This window comes from Corvus hawaiiensis, chromosome 10 (assembly GCF_020740725.1).
Source record: "Corvus hawaiiensis isolate bCorHaw1 chromosome 10, bCorHaw1.pri.cur, whole genome shotgun sequence".
Lineage (NCBI taxonomy): Eukaryota > Metazoa > Chordata > Aves > Passeriformes > Corvidae > Corvus > Corvus hawaiiensis.
The window spans coordinates 11,231,912-11,255,094 of NC_063222.1; the positions used below are offsets into that span (position 1 = coordinate 11,231,912).

General features: G+C 43.8%; 1 long non-coding RNA gene across 1 annotated transcript in view; it reads right to left on the minus strand.

Annotated features, from left to right (window-relative positions):
• Positions 1 to 6,723: 6,723 nt before the first annotated feature.
• Positions 6,724 to 23,183, minus strand: part of LOC125330963 — a 39,125-nt gene continuing 22,665 nt past the window's right edge. The window contains exons 3-4 of the long non-coding RNA XR_007205791.1: positions 8,531 to 8,679; positions 6,724 to 6,929 (exon numbers count right to left, since the gene is read on the minus strand). This is a non-coding gene — a long non-coding RNA (uncharacterized LOC125330963). The remainder of the gene's footprint in view (positions 6,930 to 8,530; positions 8,680 to 23,183) is intronic.

Sequence of the window (23,183 nt, forward strand, 5' to 3'; positions counted from 1 at the left end):
GCGCCGCCCGGCCTTTATAGGGCCCGCGGCCGCCCCGCCCGCCCGCCCGCCCCTCGCCGAGCGCCGCGGGCCCGCCCAGGGCAGCGCTGCCCGTGGCTGGGAGCGGGGCGGGGGGCGAGCCCCGGGGACGGGCTCGGCCTGAGCTTCGAGTGTTGGGCGGGCCGTGACCCCGGACCCCCATCGCCCAGACCCGGGGATGCCCCGGGGATCCTCCCCAGCCCCACTGGCTCAGCGGGAGGCTCACCAGCCGTGTCGGGGAGAAGGAGAAGGCGAGGCAGCGGTGGAGGTGCCCACGGGGCGACGCTCGGCCCGGCAGGACGGCAGGAGACCCAGGGGGTGGTGAGGGGACAGAGACCCCCGAGGCCAGTGCCATGCGGTCCCTTCCTGGCAGTGGCGTGGTGGGAGGTTGGGGGATTTCGGCTAAGGGACACGTCCCCGCAGCATCCAGGCCTCCCCGTGTGCTCCCCACTGCACCCATGTCCGCACTAAGGGATGAGGAAATGCCTCAACCCAGGACCTCCGTCCCTTGTATGGGACTGGAGTTTTAATCTGCACAAACAACGGGAGGGATCTGAGGGAGGGAAGTTATTGCTGCTGCAGCATAACAGCACAGGCACAGCGGTGTGGCAAGGACAGAAGTGTAGACTGGGAAAACACGCGTTAACCTTAACACTGACTGACAGCCCTGGACTCTTTGACTGACAAAGCACAAGAAGGAATTTCCACTCTTCATACAAAAACAGTAGTGCTGACGACTTCAGAAAAACCGGCAGTGTGTTGGTGCGGCAGTGGACAGCACTGCCTTGTTAAGTCATCATTTCTGCTCCCGGTCTCCAAAAAATTTTTCATGCATGGCACAGTTCAGCTTTGAAGAAACAGGATGAGTATGCAATAAACCACATTTCTTCCCTCAGGAGTTTGGACTTCTCTGGATAAAAAATCAAAACAGCCCATCTCCTGGCATGAGCCAGAGCAGCAGTGGTGGCAGCTGCTGTTGGTCTTTAGGGTGGAGAGCGTTGTGTCACCATCAAGATGGCTCTCTCAGTACAGGGGCCCTGTGCCTGGACAAAACCAAAATGATGGAAAGAAGGATGAGAGAGGTGGCACAGCAAGGCAGTGCATGGAGGCAAGGAGCTCAGCCTCAGCCAGGGCAGGGGGAATTACGCCAAGATAAAGTGCTGGTGCCAGGAGGCTGGGCTGTCCAGGAATGGTTTCTTCATGGGCAGTGCCAGCTGAGGTGGACATTTCTTAGGCTATTTACTAGCTAGTTCGATTTTTAAATTTTAATTAAAATTTAGCTTCTTTTCACAAAATGCTTCATAACATCATTTCTACACAGATCCATTTCTGAATTGAGAATAGAAATTAATTAAGAAACAAAAAAAACCCACAAAAAAACCTAACAGCCACCTTTTGCATGTTTCATATTAGCAGAGACAACCCTTGGGTATCCATTTTCTCTCAGGGATGAAGGCAGAAAGCTGGGTAGACCATGTCACATCTGCCCAACTGCTTAGCATCATGAAAACCACATAGGAAAATACCATTGAATGATTTTTAGGGAGCATTTTGGTACAATCTGGCTTATGGAAAGGCAGCAGAAGAGCTAGACCCTGAGTAGCTAGCTGAACTCAAATCTTGGAGCAGGAATCCTGGTTGTAGTCTGACAGCCTGAAGACCTAAGCCAACAGCCAAGCCCCCAAACACCCTCAGCTTGGATCTGAATCCAGCCTCTGCACGTGCAGACTTTGTAGTCTGTCTCCAGTAGAAATGGGACGGGGATAAAGAAGGTGTGCTCCAAGCAAATTACACGAAATTGTCCAAGTTTTGATTCCACCCAGTTTGGACAGCACAGTTCCAGTCCAGTGAAACTGGAGCTAAAGAGTAAAAGCCAAAAGTGCAGTTCCTCCCCTTACTTATTGCCACAGAGCCCATGGCCCATTCAGTTCCTGGTTGTGGGCAACCACCTCCCACCCAGGCAAGAAGTCATTGTTCCTTCTCTTTAGCAAATGGTTTATGTGATCAAATTTGTGCCCACTAAACAGTTAACTAGTCAGGGTTTTTGGAAAGATTGAGGTACCACACCTACTAAGTATTTTGCATCAACAAAAATTTGTGGAAATCAGGCAGAAATAGCTGAAGTCAAGAGGAGTTTGAGGTGAAGCTGCCTGAGATTTGCCCGCCCAACCAAACAGCTGCCAAAAGGGGAGCACTACCATCCTCTCCTTTTCTCCCTACCCTGCTCAGGGTCTCAGAGCCTCACCAGCTCTGCTGCTTGCCCAGTGCTGGTGTGAGACATCTCACCCTGGTAGGGAAAAAACCAAAAAAGCAATGAGCCTTTTTTTCTGAATTTATTCTCTGATTCCTTTAGTGGGACACGGTTGCTACTAGAATTAATTTCATAGATAAGTACCTATGCACAGAGATGAAAGATGCGTTCATGAAAGCAAAATTCACTGACAAGTTGCATGTGCTGTGTGGCTATATTTAAAAGCAGAGAGGTTCTTCAGATGGTATCTCACCTTAGAAAGGGCAGATTTCAAACCGTACACCACATTGCTAGTGAGGATACAGGAAATCTCATCCATTTTTTCCACTTGATGCAAAACATCTCTTCCCACAAAGGGAAATGTTGATGTTTCCCTGTATGATTTAGTCTGAAAGAGGAAGCTGACAGGCAAAAAGTCACAGTGAAATAGAAAAACTGGCTCCAACACAAACAAGCCTAAGCTTGACAAAATAGGCTGTAGTTTTAACAAGCAGGTTAGGAGAAGACCAAGGCAGAGGCCCTTAAAGAAATGTACTGCCTCTTGAGGCCAAAAATTTGAAAGTAACATATCTCAAGCAGTTCAGATAGGAAATCCTATATAAAAGGGGAAAAAAACCAAAAAACAAACCAAAAAACAAAAAACAAAAAAGAAACTTCCCAGTTCTCATCCATGTTTTATAAAGCTAAAGTAAAAAAAAATATGGTAAAAGTGATAAGCCTAAAGAATTTATTGTTTCATGTATGGTTTTGACGGGTTGCCAAGAGAATGGTGCTGTGCTATGGAGAGTAGAAGAAATGACATTTTCTTTGCTTTAGATTGTTATAAAATTTTCAGTTCTTTACAAGCCCCCAGATGGTTTTTATAACCCCTTCAGGGGTTGCAACATATTGACTGAGAAATACCGATTTATATAGCAAACTCCACTCTCTTATTGCTGGCAAAAATTACTGCTTTGTGTCTGTGTATACACACAGTGGCTGAATATAAATAAAAACCCAAAAATAATGAGATCTGAGGCAAAATCCACCACCTGGCAGTGCATTAAATTGGATGAAATTTCCCTAAATTTACACTGGTGCAAGTAAGAGGAATATTTGGCCCTAAATCTTTTAGGTGAATTTGGGACTGAGGATTAAAAAGTTTGTACTCTGTTTCACCCTGCAAGCAAGCAGACTGCCTTCATTGGTGGCAGAAATAGGGAAACATTTCCAATCAACAATTCTTCCATTTTTTATTGGCTTTTATTGTGTTCATCTGAAGTGTTTTCACTGGGAAGTATTGGTGACTTGGGACACAGCAGGCTTAGAACAGAATCACCACAGCAGGTGACCTTAGCACCTCAGGAGAAGCAACTCTGAAATGCTTGGCCTGTAATAAGTAAATAATTACTGAAGTAAACAGTGTGGTTTTGGGTTTTATAGACCACTATAATCATCTGTATTTTGTACATTCATGAGTATATACAACAATTCTTACTGAATGGTGACTTCACAAAGAATGTTTAAATCCAGGAGTGGACCATGAAGAGCTCATATCCCTTGGGTGACTAAGTCTGTGCTTTTGCTCTTGCCCACACTCCTGTACAATCAGGCTGGTGGTTTAGCTCACTGGATGACTGGTCACTGCTGAGACCGCCTAGGTACAAAACACCAACATAGCTGGTGCTGTGCTCCAACACACAGCTCAGGAGGAGGTAGCACCCCATTCTTCCCCTACCTCAGGGTTAGGTGGTCACTCAGAACACAGGAAGAGTGATTTTAATTCCACTGAAGGCAGGAGAAGAGTTGCTGGTGTTCCCAGGAGAAGTCTCTGTCCACCCTATCTGAGGCTTTTCTGGAGCAAGAGAGAGATCTTCATTTTGGTGCCTTCCTACTTTGCATTAAAGAATTAAAAATGCATTTGAGCAGGCAGAAGGAAAGGAAGAACATGGCATCATAGCTTCATATTTAAGTCATCCTTTGGGAGGGTGGAGACTGCAGTTCTGCTCCTAGCTTGCCAGGCAGAATACTTTTGTATTTTACATTAGTCAGCCAGTGGATAAAATACATGAAGAACCCTTAGGCTGGGCAGAAAGTTTAACTGATGTCCTTGTACTCAGCATCTCCTCTCCTCCTTTGCATTGCAATACCTCACTCTTCTTGGAGCTGAGCCTTAACCTGTGCCCTGTAGCTCTGCATGGGAAAAAGCAGAACTGCTGCACTAAACTTTCTGGAAGTTTTCATTATGCAGATTTTTAAACCTTTAGATCACAAACTTTCTCTGTCAAGGCACGCACACAGCTCCCAGCTCTTTCAGCCCCCATCTCAGCTGAAGCCGTCTCAGCCTGATATTAAAGCAGCAGTGAGCTGCTTCCAGATTACCTTGGATTTGCGTGGATTTAGGGCTAAGTCCCATCAACGAAGCTGCTGCTTAAACTTTCACACACTGCGTTTAAGTTGTAGGACCCAAGTGAGCAGAGCTGGCGAAGCTTTAGCGTTGGTTTGACTATTCCTGTGTACTTGGACAGCTGTTAAAAGAGCAGGCAGCAGAACAGCTCCAGACCTGAAAGAAGGCAGCAAAGCAGACTTGGCAGAGGGGAAAAAGCACAGGCAAGTCAGCTGGCTCAGGGAAGGCAAGTCAGAGGAATGAGCCCAACACACAAACAAAGCAAATGGCAGCCCTGAGGCTGGCCCGGGTCCTGGTGGGGCAGAGCCGAGCCCCGGCCAAGGAATGGCTGCTTCCCAAGGCCCAGACAGACGTATGTGGGCAACGGGGTCAATGAGGGGGATGATCTGAATGAATGGCACCGTTTTTTGGCTGAATTTGCCTGTTACTTCAGGCTAGAAATGGTGCCATTTGCCATTGTAAATACCCTATTCAAAAACATGGTCTCTATGGCACTCAGCTGAAGGACTAAAGATCTCATCTGCAACTCCTCAGTGTTAGGAAAAGCCAGCACTGCTGCATCAAGCCTAAATTAATTTCCCTCGTGTGGGCAGGATGTAGCGCTTAAACTCCTTTGACATGTATCTCCTAGAGACAAATGGCAATTCCCTCTGTGGCCCATCATTTACTATCTACATAAAAGCAGAAGCAGATGATTAGAGTGGGGAAGTGCCCTGCTATTGCTATATTTAGTGCCCTGTCAGCTCAGCCTATAACATTCTGCTATTCAGTTGTAAATAATACTCTAAGGAGGGGAATAAAATGAATATCAAACACGAAGAAGCTGGTATAGAAAAGCAGACAAAAGACTGTATGTCCAGAACGAACAGGAATAAACCTTCTACTTGGGTTTAAGTAGTAACTAATTTAAGTAAGTAATGAAGGAGGCATTAATGGAGCTCATCCCACTACCTGCCCCACGGCTGGGAGTGATAGGGGGTTGCAGTCTTTGGGGTCTTCCAGCAGAAAGCTGCACATATCAGTCTGGCTCCTTCTGCCTGGCACCTGCCCATATCGTCTGACGTGAAGGCTTCCAGCACTATACCTAAAGGAATTCTCACATTTATATTTCAAAGAGTGCTGGGAGGCTGCACATATTTCTTTCACATGTATGTATTTAAATCTATTCAAATTTGTTCTTCTTAAGAGTGAATTCCTCATCATGAATCATCATTGGGACTTATTAGCTTAAACTCTACACAGCACACACTTGTAAGGGAAAATACAAACTGTATATATGCCTTGAATACTCCTGTGGTAGCTGGACATCTTACAGCAATAAATAGATTTTCTAGCAAAAACCTTCTAAGGTAAAGTGGAATATTCCCATTTTACAGAACAGTAATGGAGGTAAAGTGGTCAGTCCATGGCTGTTCAGGAAATCTGTGGAAATGACCAAAGATCTCTAGTACTTCAAAATCTTTGCTAACCCAAAGGACCAGCTTCTTCTAAAACCAGATGGAAAAGCAATGCATAAAGGAAAAGAACAAAGAAAAGGGTTTGGTTTGGTTTGGTATGGTTTGGTGCCAATGAAGAGTGAAAGAAGAAAGCCATTACAAAGCATTTTCCCATGTGATTCAAATTAGGGCAGCCCATAATGGCTGAAGACAATTGTACTTTTATTCTTTTTCAGTGGTATTTTCAAATTTTGGAAAGTTTTTGTTGTTCTTTTGCCATTCAACATAAGTAAGTTGAGTTTAGTTCCACCACCAGAATGAATCACAGCACTGAAAAAATTCAGAACATCCCCAGTAGAGGAAGTACATTACTAAATTTTAAATCTTGACCACATCAATACAGATTTTTCTGTGCCGGGAAACAATTTGTCTACAGCCTAGAGGAAATGCTCTCTAACAAATGAAAAATGAATCCTGTATTGTAAACCCCACTTAAGTTCAATGGGTTGTTGTTGGTTTTTTTCATGAGTAAGAAATGAGTAAAAACAAACAAATATCCTTTCGGATATGAACCAAAAAGACACATCAAACATTAGTCAGGCTTTTAGCCATAACCTACTTGGAGATCCACGGTCTCAGTGCGTTTTTGGTCATGCTCTTCAGGAAATATGCAGCACATAGTTTATTCAAGAGAACTTAATGCAAACAGCTCGAGGCATTTTGGTTATAAGCTGTAGGTTTCTTTATTACTGACTCATTCTTCTGCATACCTGGCACTGACTCCACGTTTTGCCTGAGACAGGTTTTTGTAGATGTTAGTTTCTTCAGTTCTTTCAAACTGAAAAAGAATAAAAGAGTTTATAAGGAATGTAAAGCAAAAAAAAATAAATCACATGCACAATAATTTTAATCTTGAAGTTTCTATTCACTCTTTATGGCTTCTTTTGTCTGAAAACTCCCAAAATTCATTTTTTAAAATAAATATTTATGAAACAAGCATTTGCAAAATGTGCTTGCCTGCCAACTCCAGTGAATACTTACTGATTATCCATTTTTCCAAGACTACCTGGGTGTTTTCATAATCTCAGCTCATAATACAATTCAGAGCATTGCCTTCTCTGAGAGCTCACACTCTGAAGCAGCAGCACATGAAGGCACTTTGCATTTGATTGAACAGAGTTTGGATCTGTTCTGTTCCATATGCTGAACTGTAGGACATGCTTGCATAATCTATTTGCAAGAGTAAACCAAAAGGCTTGGAAGAAGGGACATTTGATATGATAAATAATGGGAAGTTGTACAGGTGAAGCATTTAGTACTATTTCCTGCATTTTATTGATAGGGAAACAATAAAAAGCTAAAATTCTCTCCAGAGATTTACAGATTAAGAATTCAGGTTTTTGGTTTGGGGTGGTTTTGTTGTGTTTTATCCACCCACTCAAGTGACTTTTGGGGCTAGCAAGTATATTGTATCCTCTGAGGATTAGTTCTGAAGAGAAATTCAGTACTCAGCCCAAGAATATTAAATCAATTTTGATTACTATTCTCTCTCAGAGGCCTGTAGAGATGAACAAGGTTCAGGGTTTTGATTTCAACCTGCCTGGATGAAACAGGCTGCTGCTGAGCCTGTTGGAGAAAGCAAGCTATGGGCCTGCTCAGCCAGCAGTAAACCCCTAAAGGACAAAGAGTCCAGAAGAGAAGTGCTATGGCTTTGATTCCCCAAAGGTTCAAACCACCCTCTGAAATAATTAGCAGCTGCAGCCTGTAATCACTGGCCCCTCAGGCAGGAAGGAAACCCAGCAGCAGCCGGGGCACAATGCAAATGTCCCTTGCTCCTGCCTGACCCAACCGGGCTGCGCTTTGTGCACCAGGGCTTGCCCCAAGCACAGGACTTCCAGCTTTCTGTTCTCACAATCCTCCCTCCTCACAGGGCAGCCAGACCTGACACCTCAGCCAAACCTCAGCATCTCACAGCCTGCCTTCTTCCCAAAACAAAGGCAGCTTGAATTTGCAGGCTGACATGACACACAGGAAATCTTGCTTTGGTAGTTTTGCTAAAATAATGTGTGAAATGGCAGATCAGGCAGTCTTTGGCTAAAAGTAAAGGTGTTTTGCCTTTCCACTAATTAACATACTTCAGGTCTTGCTTTGAATACCCTGTTATTTATTAGCAAGATATTTCTGGTCTCTTTATTTTCCTGCCTGCTCTTAAATTCTGATCATGCTAATGATCTTCATCTTCCGTGCCTTCTGTCATGTTTTTTGTGACCTCTCTAGCTCTCTAGGCCTTGGCAATTAAAAACTCAACTCTGGTTAAAGCAAGGTTTTTAATATATTTTTAGATATATATATGTATATAAGTTTTACATGTATAAAGCACCTACCATCATATTGATAAGCACTCTTTTTCTATTTTCACCAATTTATTTCTCCACTCACCAGCTCTGGTGTGTTTGATGCCTCAGTGTCTTGGGTTTGCCCACTCCCTTCTGAATTCCAGCATGAGCTTCTTCCAGGAATCCTCTCTGTTTGGGAGGAGAGATTCTTGCCTATGGTTCAGTCCAGACATCCCATTGAGTCAGTTTGTGCTGCAACAACAGTAAAGACAGGATTAACTGGTTCGAAGCTTAAAGAATTAATTTGAGACATGATGGGAAAGGTCCTTTCCCCTGTCCCCTTCTCCAAGCTGGAGTTCAGGCTAATAATTTCTTAAGTGACATTTCATTTTCTGAAGGCAGAAGTAGACTAAATGGTTCACAATTCAAACTCATTCTTTCAGAAGAGGGTGGGGTTTATTTTAATAGTGCCACACTAATTTGTGAATTAATGTCTCAATTTTCTGAGGAACAAGAGCAGTCTGCTTCGGAAGAATGGTATGTATGTAACAAAAAAAAAGATGAGGTCAAATCTAACTCTTTAGGACTGTGTTTAGGACTAAAGTACCACTATCCACTATCAGTCAGTCTATAAGAAAGGTTTAATATATTACAACACATGGTGAATATATAAAAACATATGACATCAATTTTGTTTGGGGATTGGGTTTTTTGTTTGTTTGTAATTAAAAGGTAAAACTCAGCAGCACTATGGGAGACAGATACTCTTAAAAAATAGAGAAACAGTAAGGTTCAGGAAAATTTTTTGTAACTACCAATAACAGAACAAGCACCTTTAATCATAAAAGACATTTTTTTAGTACAAACAGTTAGACTGAAGCTTAAATACATTACATCTGCTCAGGTCAGTGCTTGCAGGGAATGATACCACAAGGGAAAAACAAAGGAAGCGGGGGACACACAGGATGCTGAAGTGTTTCCCAGGCCTCAGCAGTGCCATTCCCATGGTGTGTGGGCGTTGTGGACAGATGCAGCCCATGCTCTTGTCCTGTGGTTATCCTCCACAACTTCCCACCCACTTCATTTATGTCCCTTTTGGTGCCAGGTCCAACTCTGGCCAGATGACCAAGGCCAGCTCCTGCCACACACAAGGTTGTCTCTGCTGGTCCCCTTCCTGGCTGCACCAGCATAATCTTCTTCTCTTTCTGAGGCTTCAGCAGACGGTCCCATCCATGAATCCTAACACCATGAGGAAAGCGAGGGAAGATGTTCAGTCTGTCCCAGGCTGGTCACCTTTCACCATGCCAGAAATTGGGAGGCCGGACAGTTGCACCAGCCAGTGGTTCCCTCTGGAAGTAATTAGGCACCGTGAAGTCATTGTGTGGGGCTGAACAGCTCCGGTGGAGCACATTTCCCTCCCACGTCTGAACCTCTGGCTGGTGCCCAAGTACCAGGAGTGTCCCTTCCTGAACAGAGGATGTTGCCACAGTGATCCATCTTGCTGTGGCTCCACAGAGAGCAACTGTCATTTCCACAGCAATCATAACAGTTCTGGGGTGTGTTCCAGTCTCCAAGCTGTGTGTGCTGTCTGCATTCTGAAACCACATGTAAGTTGGTGGGGTCATGGACCAGTCTCAGAAAACCTCAGCTCTGCACCGAAGTCTCTCTCTCAGGGTCTTCCCTGGGTCAGCACCTTTTCACCTCAAACACACATAGCCCAGCAGACCAGAGATTAAAGCTATCCCTTAACCAAGACAGGACACGGTGAACCAGAAGCTGTCCCATATCACCTCCTTCTAAAAGAAAAACAAACATGACTTTTTCTATTTTTGTTGTTGTGCTGGATAGATAGCTCTGCCTTCCCCACTGTGTTTCAGTGTCATAAGAGGGGCATAAATCAAGGTCCAAGTCCTCAAGCCTTCTCTGTGCTCATCACTGCATGGACTAGCCCAGCCACACAAGAATTCTTTTTTTTTTTTTTAACTGGGCTGAGGTGATCTATATTTTACTTGCAGCTTTTGTTTTGTTCTAGTCCTGGCTTGCCTCCATCCACTTTTGTCAACTAGGATTTTGCTGCTTTGTTTCCCAGTTGCACCATTTGGGCCCAGTGGATAAGCTGTTCAGTCAGAAAGGTCCCACACAGGCAGCAGCATCCTTGGCTCAGGCTTGCTCTTGCCCCATCAGGCTTGACAACACTTAAGAAATGATTGATGTGGTAGCCCCAGTGCCCTCCCTTGAGATGACGGCACTCAGGAAAGATGTCAGTGCTCGAGGAGAAAGGGTCACCGCCGAAATGATGTCTCGTTCCAGCTTATCTCCAGAGTCACTTACTCAAAGATCATAAATACATGGATTAGGGTTTCTACCTTCAGGAGTTCCTGGATAGTTGACACTGAGAGCTGTATTTTTGCAGTAGAATGTGGATGTGCCTCCTCTGAGTAACAATGCCATGAAGCAGCCAATATCTACAGTTCATTTGGTGCACTCTGTGGTTCAGAGGTCATGGAGGGCCATGTAAAACATCTGCCCAGGTTTGAATAACTGCAGGTAAGTCCCCTCATAGAGGATTCTTCTAACTGTGCCTGGAGGGGTGAGAGGCACATGGTGTGAGAAGCAACAGGAGTCAGACACCTTATGTTGCACTGGCCTTACATTATCATTCTCATGCCCTGTGGCATCAGAGGAAGCTATTTTTGGCAATCAGGAAGGTCCAGGAAGGTAATCCAGATGGCAATGAGCTGCATAAAGCAAATTCAGCTTTTCTAAGGAATTTCCCACTTGTTTCATACACTGGACTAAAGGTAGTGTTCTTACCTGGTGCCTTTATGACTGCCCCTTGTGACTGGTGTTTGTTCAGGCTGAACAATCATTTGTGTTAAATAAATGGCACCTATCAAACTGCTGGGTTTAGTCCCTTGTAAGAGAAAGGCTGGGTATTAGGCCTAAAGTAGCTCTGAGAGAGCTCAGAGCACCAGCCTCTCACATCCATCCATTTCTTCTAAGTCACTTCAGATTCTCTGTGCTTCTGGAGAAACCATTTCTCAGGGTCATGTCTGGCCAGCCCTGACCTCAGAGGTGCTCTGGACTGTGCTTTCTTAGGGTGGCTATTTCTGTCACAGAAGAGTTCCTGGTAGCTTGCCATGGTTTCTCTCAATAAATCTTCACATACCCAATTTTTATGAGCTTTTTTTCCATGTTGAGTGTTGAGCAATCTAATATTACATCATTTGTACTGCGTGTTCACTGTCATCAAGAGCAGAGAACTGCCTACTGGATATTATTTCCTTTCAGAAGCAAAACAAAGATATTTTTACTAAACCTGAGTGTTCCAGTCAAATACAGCAAGTCTGACCTCAGTCTTTCACACGTGTGTAGAACCAGTGTCAGGCAGCCACCAAACACCACAGAGCTCCCTCATCTTTCAGGGGAGTGGTCTGTTCACACTTGCAGAGCAACACAGGACGACTGAATTCCAGTTCAGCAGCATTTAGAGCCCAGTTTGCATAGAAAGAAATAATTACCAAGCATCAAAGGCAGAGAGTCAGAGCCTCAGGTATCCATACACTGTATTCAAGATGCACGAAACCTTGCTGGTCTCTTTTTGTGATCATTAGGATTGCCTCATTCTAAGATGCTATTATTAAACAGAGTCAAGGTACATTACATCTCCGGTAATAACCCTCATACCTTCAAGACTTGATTTTCGAGTTTCCTGTTCGCACACACGTCTCTTGGCAATGGCATGGCAATTGTGTGCACAAAAGTGGCATCTGTGCACACACATGGCCAGCTACTTACCAGCTGGACTTGGACTGCACTCCCAGGTGGGACACACACATCTCTCAGAGCAGCTGACTCCTACTTATATTAAGTTACTGTCAAAACAGTGCAGTAATAGAGCAGCAGAAGCCAAAAGCCAATTCTGAGCAACGTAGACAAAACCGAGCTCATGGATCACTCAAGCAGTGCCAGCAGCTGCTTTGATTTTGCATCCATCTTTCCTAAACATGCTGCATTCAGCAATTCACACCTCACACCTCAGGCTAAAACATTTCTTCTCTTGTACAACCCTCTTGCCAAGTATCCCTTATATTTTATTACCAATTCCTATTATTTGGACCAAGTCATTCCCTTGGTATGTCTGGCTACGTCTCAGCTGCCTCTGACACCAACAGAGATGAAGCGGCAGAAACAAAAGCAGCAGATGCTCTTCCTTCAGTCCCCACCACACTCACTTCCCTGCTCTCAGTGCTCCATCCCCAGACCTCAGTCCTCTCTCCATCCTTTCTGGATCTAGAGAGTGGGAGAACTGCCACTGCTAGCAAGTGGGATGGTGATAAATGCCATTTTCTTCTTAATATTTTATAATAATCTCTGTCAGAATGTTTTTAAAAATCCAAAATCAAAACTAAAAAAACAAAACAAAACAACCCCAACAAAACAAAAACAACAATACAAACCAAAAAACTCCACAAACCAAATCAGCCAAATTCCATTGTCCTCAACAAATCTCCTTGTCCTCAGGCTCTTCACATTTTTCCTTTTGGTGCCCATTTAACATAGACCCCCTTAATGCTGGCAATTATCATGAATTCTGCTGTGTCTAGCTGGAAATCTCTAAGCAGCCATTTGAATATCAGGTACTTTAAGATACATCATGACAGCATCATCTCTATTCACACTTCTCCAATATGCTCTTGATAAATCATCTACTATATTTTCAACTCCTTTTCTGGATTGGCATTCAAACCTTCACTTGGTATTTCTGGAGTGTTAACAGCTGTCTCCCTATTCCTGGTGAATACTTAGCAAAGGTTCTTGAAAATAATCTCAAACACCCAGTGATCTGTTCCGAGGGCTGCTCAAGTTTTCCAGAGATGCACTATGGAGACCATGAGGGGCACTACTGTTGCAGTCACCCCTTGTGACACTGGTATCTGGGTTTGCTAAACACTGCTTGAGATTAGAGATACACTTATAAGAGACAATGCAGAGGTGGGATGGGAGATAAGTTGCAACATAAAATGAGCAGGTGGGGAACTGAGGCACACTTGGCTTTCAACCAAATATGCAGAGCATGCTCTGTATAAAGTACAAGAGAACAAGGAGGTGGCACTGAAAACCCTTAAATCTGTCAAAGGAGAAAACAAACCATTCTGGATTATTAACAATGACCCATTTCACAACTCAGGAAAAAAAAAATCCAGTGGTCAAAGATTTAGCTATTTCTTTGGGGGCTGGGGTTCAGTCCCTGACCAGTGAACAAACTCTCAGGGCAACCTTTAGAAAATCACTTCATTTGCTTTCATCTACCTCCCTGTCTGTAAAATAGGATAAGTGACATTTCTTTACTGTGGTGCCAGACCGAAAGAATTTGGAGCATGGAGGTGCTCAGATGTCACAAAGTCTACTTCTGCTCCTAAAAAAGTTGAATATTCCTCATCTTTATGAGTGGTTTTTGATGTGCATGCAACAGAGGGTAGCTAGCAAAATGAAACAATTAGTTCTGTGACATTTTCAGCTGCCTAATGAGTTTCTCTTCTGCTTGTCACACAAGTGTTTCAGAATTGGAGCTTGTGTTACCAGTGCTCAATATTTTATGCTTTTTCTGACTGAAATTCAACAGCTGTTTCAATATTGCAGTTGGAGCCAGCATATTCCATATAGACTTTCCTCAGTATGTTGCCATTTTTTAAAACGTTTGCCATGCCTCTTTTTTTTCATGGCTTGATCATGGCTACCTCTTCATTAGAAATTTGGCAGATGAGTTTTTCTCCTACAAATATGTGAACTGAGTTTGCTTTAATGTCAGTGAGAATAATTTCTCTGAAAACTCAGGTTTCTGTCCCAGCACTTTCCCCCCACTCTACCAAGCTGCACATCATGTGCTTGTTAGTCAGTTTTCCACAAAAATACCACAAAAGTCATGCACAATACTGCTCTTTACAGCCTTCCTACTTCTCTTTCTAGGTTCAAGAAGGTATTATATTTATTACACATGTTATTGCAGGGCTTTTTTTTGGTCCAGACTTTGTTTCTTGGAGCTGGTCCAGAAAAAATTTCCTTATGATCAGCTCTATATACTATTGTTGTTAATATTATTCTCTCAAAAGTACTGTACTTCATTGAGGATAAGCCTCCTTTTTACTTCTCCTGACACAGTAAAAATCCATCTAGTGGGATCTATACTCTGAAATTGGCCTTTCTCTCCTGTCCTGAGCTAATCTCCCCCGTGTGTTCCCTGTCCTGGCTTCACCAGCTCTCATGACAAGGGATGTAAGAGTCTTGCTTCCTGCTATTAGAAATCATCACAATGCCTATATTGATTTTAAAACTAAACTGACATGGTCTGTCACATACATAGATAAATATCCTTTCAAGCTTTTCATTCCTGCTGTGTTGCACATTTCACAAGAAGGAGCCCCTTTCTTTGTCGGAAGGACTCTCTGCAGCAGATCCATCACTGTCCAGGGCTGGAACACACGTGCAGATTATTATTTCTGAAAAGCTTTCAGTTGTATACTTTGAACCACTTGAAACAGATTTTTTTTTTTTAATACAGTATTTAGGACAAAGGAATATAGACCTTTGCATTTGATAGTACTTTAAAGTACTATGAGAAAAATGGAAAAAAGTATCTCTTGTGTGAGCCTTTCTTCACCTGCTGCGTGCCTCCTTTTTCCCTTAGTTCCTCCTTCCTGGTCATGGGGACCCAGCTCTCCCACGAGCCCTGCCTGGTGACCCTTTTCCTGCCACTCTGGGGCTCCAGGTGCACAGGGTCAGCCCAGCATCGAGGTGCTGCCAACAAAGAAAGCTCATGGTGACCCACATCTTCCCAGGGCTCAGCCAGGCAGAGCAAAGGGTTAAAAAACTGTGAGGAATTTCCTTGTGAGCCATGGAAAGGACTAAGAAAACGGAAACTAGCCTGAATTTAAACTGAGGACCTCATTCTTCCGCCAAGCCATTCGGTTTCTTAATCAACTGGGGCCTTGTTTCACAGTCAGTCATCAGAGGCTTTAGAAAGTTGTTCAGACAAATCTGTAAGGGGAGATCCACAAAGGATGTCTTTTCTGTGGCACTCTCTACCTAGAATATGCAATGCTGGGGACAGGGTGCCCTCAGTGGTGCTTCTGTGCCATGGAGCACAATGCACAATGATGCTATAGGATACTTCCACTGCTGAGCTCCTGCTTATTTAAATATGCATTTAATTAAGGAAAGTACTGTAGGAAATTAAGCAGCGAGCTTTCCCAATGGTATTTCTCCTCCTTCCTAGGAGAAAATCTTTCTCAGGTTTCAGAAGTGCTGCAGTCTGCTCCAAGTCAGACCTTTCTTTCTCTCATTAGCTCTGCAGTCCTGTCGTTTACTAGATTTCTAGCTTCTAAGGAAATGATTCCTTTTTTTTTTCTTCTCAGTCTGGTAATGCTTTAAATGACTTCTGAGAACTACACTTTTATTACTCATTATTATTGAGTCAGGAGAAAAAAAATACCTCACATAATAGCAGAAATCTGATTATTCTGGGAAACTTTGAAATTCCCTTCTCCAGTGGTATTCTTTGATGTGCTTGTTAAATAAATAATGATTTTTACATCTAAGGTTTATCTTACAGTGCAAATACACCATTATCCTCAGTGTAAAAAACACTTTTCATTGTTAGCCACCGTAAACATGAGCTGAAGCTGTGATTCAGGAGTGCTCGAAGCTGACCTGCCCAGGTATGGGGCAGTGTAGTTTTTTCACATTAACAACTTGTGAAGGAGAAATGGGCCATGGAGACAGAGGCACTGCAACAGGCAGAGGGAAAGAAGAGGTTAGATCAAAATAGAAATGTCATGCAGGCAAAAAGAAACTAGCAGGCACTCTAAAGAGAGAAACACATCAGATTAGAAACAGAATATGAGTCTTTTCATAACATTTTTCAATCACAGCCTCGGGCACTTTGTATGACAGCGGGAAATAGGATGACATTTCTGGAATGGTACAGAATTAAAAATAATAATAAAAAAGATCAGATTTTACTGGAGAAGGAACTCACTAAAGACTTCAGAGATGGTACATGCAGGACATTACTGTGTAAAGCCACCTACAGTAATCTATTTTTATGTATTTACTTGGTGTGATAATGGCTTCGACTGTTAAGTTTGCCGAGTCTGGAGTCCAGCACTGCTCAGTACCTGTTCATCTCTCTCCAGGTCTGCCAGGACTTGTGCTCTGTGCCAGTTACTTGTTCCCCTCACTGTCCCCCTGGGAGGCTGGGAACTGCCTCATTTGCAGCCCGGGATGGAGCTGTGCCACTGTGGGCAGGGGCAGAGCCAGGATGTGTGTCCTGAGCTGCAACAGAGGAGCTCTTGTAGAGCCCACAGGCTTTTGTGGGGAGGTGTGTTATCAGGGCAGTGAGAGAGTCCCAAACCTCTCTTCATCATCTGACTTTCACCCACAACATCCTGGCACGGGGAAGCCCCTCTAATGTCACACACAAGCCGTGTCCACATCACTTCGGGTGCCTGGTGCTGGGCTGGTAGGCAGGACACTTCTGGAAATGCAAGGGGCTCCCAGCCCACCTGCCTGAGGTGGGCACCCACCTGGGTGATCTGCAGCTGTGTCTCAGAGAACATCCCCTGGAGCACCACTCTGTGAGCCACTGAGGAGGAGCACGTGGGACTCACGGCAGCACTGCAGGGGAGAGCACAGAGCAGCAATAGACCAACACCGAACACAGGGAGAACACAGTGAGCAAGACAGGGAAGCAGAAGCTGGAAGAACTACCATGTTTTTTCCTGCTTTTATCCACACTTTTATGTCCTGATTTCTTTGAGGGTTGGTGGGGGGAGGGGGCATTGGTTGGTTTGGGGTTTTTTGTTTCATTTTGGTTTTCGCATCACAGGTTAAACCGAGATGTGTTCTCCTGTCTCTCACTTTCAGCTCCCACCTATGTCTCCCCAAAATTCCCTGATCTGCTGCTCCTCCCAGAAGTTTTGTAACACCTTTTGTTACCACTCTGCAAGCACACTCATCAGACAAGACTGGAAGAAGCCATCACCACAAGCTTCTCACAACAGAGAAGCAGTCTTGTGCTCTGGAAGCGAGGCCCTGTGCAACAGATTGCTGGAAACTGGGAATTTACCCTGCCAGAATCCTGCTCTTCCACTTGTTTCCCAAAACAAATGCCCATTTCCAGAAACCAGAGGTGATAAACCTGGAAAGTGTTTACACCTGGAATGGAAAAGCTGTGTTTAAAATGAGGGCATAAGAAGAGCAGTGATGAAAGGATGCTTAGTTTGGATTGTGTTCCCTCACAGCACTGTGCGAGCACTGAACCCCAGCCCCTCTCCAACCGTTGCTATCCCTGTCCTGAAACAGGAGCAAGGAATAGTAAAAGAAATGGAAGAGAGCTGTGATCAGTAGTAAAGTGAATGCGAGAGAGGATGTTTATCTGGAAACTAGAGCTCCTTCCTGGCCTCCAGACTGTTCACCTGTATAAATGTATCAGCAAGCCCCATCAAACCACCTTTGGCTGGCTGGTTTCTTCCAAGTGATATTTCCAAAAGAAGGCTCCTCAGTTTGCAGTTCTGCTTACTGGAGCTTGGTGCAAGGCTCCAGGTTGTGTGTGCTTCCTACATGAAGTAGGTAAGAGGAGCTTTGAATGGTTTTCTGATTTTTAGTCTCCTGAGCTGCTGGATACAGTTCAGCCCTGAGTATTATCCAAATTGGCTTCTGTACACTCCAGTTTCTTTTTACTCAATCCAGTCTAAGTGAAGGCTACCAAACAGAGCAGCATTTCTCCTTCAGCCCTACCAGATGGGGCCTCCTAGGTCAGATCCTTGTATGCATAGTTATGGCCTGACACAAACTGAGCCTACAGTGAATGTCATCTGCTTTTTACTGGGTGAACAGGGTCCGAGTCAACCTACAGCTCAGGGATGCCCAGAGGCAAGAGAAGGGAGAGGGTGGGAATGCACATGTGGGATGTGAGGAGGCCACCTCTGCTAGAAGCAGCTTGCATTTAAATCGGATTAAGTGTTTCATGAATCGACACCCTTAGTTACATGGGATTTAGCTTCCAGGCCACTCTCAGTCATCACAGTTTGCAGCGTCCCTCCCAGAGGCTGCTCCACAAAGTGTGTGCCACAGCACACCATCATTTCCAGCACTTCTGCTCCCTTGTTTGGCCTGGAAGCTGATGGAAGGGTTTCTGCACGTCAGCCCTGCTAGGTCCTTACCAGTCAGGGCAGCCAAGGCTGTACCTGCTGTGAAGACTCCTCCAAGGCTCCTCTCAGACTCAGGGATGCAGCAGCCAAGGCAAGCCTTGGCCCTGGGGTTTGTCCATGTCACAGCCCAGCAGCTATGCCTGCTGTGAGCAGGAGTGACCAGCCCAATGACACTGCTGCTGCCCATCAGTCAGCATCAGCCCAGCTCCAGACAAACACGTTTAGCATCTCCAGAGCAAGCTGTGATTATATCCTGGGCAGCACAAAGAGCCACAGGCAGGTAAATTAACAGAGAACAAAAATTAGCTCCAGTCTGTGTGGCTTGCCAAATTGCAGTTGGTTTCATGTCCTCAATTGAGTTCAAATATGATAGCAGTTTCCAATACAACACAAGACTTAGAAAAAGGCCTAAACCTGGCACATTGGGGAGGGCAGCTCCTGCTGTCTCAGAGGATGAGCTAATCAAATTACACAAGAGGAAGAGGGTGGCAGTACTCAACTTTCACCTTTTCTGAACTGTTGCAATTTTTCCAGGAAGGGTGTTGGTTCTTTCAAGAAATCCAGTCATCTCCTGTAGATTCACATAGTGAAAGTGCTTGCAGGTACTTTTAAGAAGCAGCCATGGGCCACACATGTAGTTCTCAGCCCAAAGTCAGCTAAACAGCCTTGCTTCTCCTTTTCTTTACATCTCTGGCAAGGCATGGTAGCCCTGTCCCATTTCAGCAGAACTTCGGACTGTGCCCAGAGCTTTATCCAACTGCTTTGGCTGCAGTTCTGTCACTGGGTAAGTGAACCTAAAATGGATGTCACTCTAGGCCTCTCCTTGCCCTGACACTGGCTGCATGCTCCCATCTCTCTTCCTTACATCAGTGGTGATATTTATTTGACCTCTGGAGCTGAGTGGAGCTCCAGCCACCAATTGGGCTGAAAACTAACTCCACAAGGAAAAATGAATATATTTTTGCTGGTTTAAATCATATCCATAAAACCAGAACTGATCTGAACCCTCTATAAGACAGTCTCAAATGGTAAGTTACTGTAAACTTAGACTCCTCTTGTATTTCTCATCCTGCAAGATGTCAGATACACACACAACCACAGACAAATAAATTTTTGAAAACATGAGTGTATCTAAAGACCTTGTTCTCCAGAAAGTCTTTCTTTCTTAACTCAGGGAAAAAAAAATCCCAAATCTGCTTCCTTCTTTCTAAACTCAGGGGGGAAAACCCCAAATCTGCTTCTAGGAATTTCTTTTTTGAAGCATTTTCAGGAAACAAAAATGTGCAAGATTATTATGCCCCCTCCCCAAACAATGAAAAATAAACAAAAAGAAAAAGGAAAAAAAAAAAAAAGTGAGAGAAGAAAGAAAATTTCAGTTGAAGAAGCAAAAATCCTGAATAATTTCTCATAGTCTTTTACTGGAATCCAGTAAACACATTACCAAAATACGCTGTGTATTTTACTAGGCTAACTTATCTCTGTGTGTATTAGAGGCACAGCATGAAGAAAAACGATAAAAAATATTAACCTCCTTTGTATAACTCAGTAGAGTTATGAAATATCTAATTGAATAAACTACATTTGACAAGAACAAATGGTGACATTTTCATGTAATGTTGTCTTTTTGGCTTCCTGACAAAGAAAAGCTTAAGGAACCATGAGTTTTGTTTCCTAAGGGTAAGTTCTTCTACTTGTATCAACTCAACAATCAATAATAAAGTATGAGCATAAGCACTTTTAATTTATGAACTGTATACTTTGAGTGAGTTTAATAGTTTAATCTTACGCACATTGCTCTGAGTGTTTATTTTTGTTGTGCTGCATAGAACTGCTTAATGGAAAATACTGCATTAAAGCAGTAAAGCAGCCATACATGTAGGAAATCAGAAAAGGAATAATTAAGACACAGTGAAATTAATACTGTGCTGATTTCTTGTAAGCAGAAGAGCACCATTACCTTAAGGGGGAGCAAAACCCCAAACAGGGAGCTTGCACTGATGTCATCTTTCAGCAGATGACCAGGCTTCTTCCCTGGCAGATATTTGTCACTCTTTCCCTCAAAGAGTAAAGTTCAGCACTCCTGAATTTTGGTATTTGGCTTAGGTGCAGTTTTGTACCCAGTTCCCAATTCTGTCAGTGTGGCTTGTCTGGCATGTCCCCTCCGAATCACCACTGCAGTGGATCTACCAGCTTGCACGAAGCTGGGAGTCAGCCAGGAGGGGTTACGTGCGTTAGTTTGAACTGACCTAGAAAGGGCTTACCAACAATAACACTTGTCTATGAAAATATCGCTCCTATTTATCTCTGGGAATAAGGAGTGGAGTTTTATGAGACTGGCTGTGGAGTGAATCATGCTGTTCATTACTCACAGCTGAAATTGGATGTGACCTGCACCTGGTTTTAGGGAGAGGGTGGCTTGTCCCACCTAGCTCTCATTCAGACCTGATAAGGATTTTCACAGTATGTATTTATCCTGTCAAAAGCAGGCTCTTTCACTGTAGGCTATTGACGTTAGGCACAGATGGTCTTCTGGTTGCCACGCAGATGATAATGTTCCAGTGAATTTCAGTTAATATTAAATGGAAAGTGGCTCAATCTGCATGTCTCTCTAGAAACAACAAACCAACCATCTTGAGAATCAATATTGATAATACTGTGAATGTTAAGCAAAAAAATAAACACAGCAACAAGGAGCACATGGCATGTGGTGACTCCAGTAGCTGTTAAGAACCTGCAATATCATGCAACAGGAAAAGCAGGACATTTAAGAGAGCCAATTCTTCAGAACTGTATTCTAATTAAGACCAGGCATTATCAGATTGCAGATCATCTATCCATAGCCACAAGCTTTACTTGCCAAATCCATGTTCTGGTGTAGGTGAGCACCATGGGCAGGAGCAATACACAGGAAGAAAAGGCAGGCCCAGGCCAGCTGACACGTAGGTCATGGATGTCCTAGGACCATTCATGCATTGGGAAGAGCCCTCTCACCCTCCTTTGGCAAGGGAACACAGGGCTGAGGCAAGCCCACACTTGCGTTATTGGATGTGGGGTTTTTGTTCTTCTTGGCCTATGAAAACACGATGAGACAAAGCAGCAGGCAAGGAGGTTAGTTTTGTAATTCTATCTCAACCCACATCACACACAATGAAGAAAAGTGATACTTGCTCACCCAGCTGCTTCAAGCAAGGATAAAGTGCTCATGACCATGTGTGGGCTCAAATGGCTCACATGGACCTTACCTTTCTCAGAGAATTTTAACTTTCTCAACCTGGTTACACAGTCAGTAATTCATGGAAAATCATATTATCTGACATTTCTACACCAGCCAAACTGAGGTCTCTGATAGCCTGCTCTGTTTTATTAGTGCCAGCTATCTTACTTCTAATTTATGGAGGAAAGCTTTTCAGGAAAGCCTAGAATTATGGCCCCTTCCAACCCAGAGTGGCCTGGGTTGGAAGGGACCTAAAGACCATCTAGTTCCAACCCCAGTGTTCAGCTAAAATAGATTTAATCAACTCATCAAAACAGAGGATTGTTTGAATCAAGACAGTTGGTGTGTCTCATCATACAAGCAGGATTCTCTTTTATTTAAACATGAGTGTGTGTATGTGTATGTGCAAGAAAATTTAAAAAAAAATTACTATGTTCTAAACGAATTTAAAGCAAGCAAAACCCACAGGAGACAGAACTAGGAAAGACACCCTGTGTCTGGTTTTGAACTAAAAGAAATGCATTTTGGCCTTAGTTCCTCAATGTGTTCATCCCAGAACAGTCCATGTTACATTCTAAGCTTCTCAGTGGAGGACAGCACTGAGATTTTGGACACAGGTGAAAGATAAAACATGTGCAAAACCACTGAACAACTGGCAGCGCTGGGGCAAATCCTGGTTCAGGGCTGGTGCTGAGCCATAGCAATTCCACTGGCCTCGATGCACCTCCTCTGAGGCCGGAGTCAGGCAGCCTACTCATTTCCTGATGAGCAGGGCAGCATTGTCATTACCCACATGCACACACAAGAGAAGGATGTCACAAACTAACCTGGAAAGTAGAAACAATTTGTACATCACTCAGCAGAGCCAAGAAAAACAGTAGGGAAAAGGAGTGAGTGCAGTCCTTGAGGAAGGGAAAACAGAGAACAATATTGTCAAAGCTTAAGTAAAACACAAATGAGAGTGTTTGTGTGTTCCCTCATTTGCAGTCTCAGCTCTCCAGCCGGCTTACGCAGGCTCGCCCCTCACTATAGCAGCGAGACGAGAAAAATCATGTGCTCAGCTCAATATGCCATGATTTAATGCCCTAGGAATCAACTTAATTTTTAGTATTTTTTTATAGTTTGCAATTTCAGTTGGAGCCAGATCATTTTTTTCAAAAAGATTGCCACCGTTTTACCTTTTCTAGTAACAGTGAAGTTATTATGGATGCAAATTATCACATTATAGTTGTTGCCACGGAAATAAACTGCAATGTTATAAGCACAAAAATAAAGAGCCTGCTGCAAAAGGAGATGCAGCAGCCACAGCTTCAGGGGAGTGCTTTTTTGGT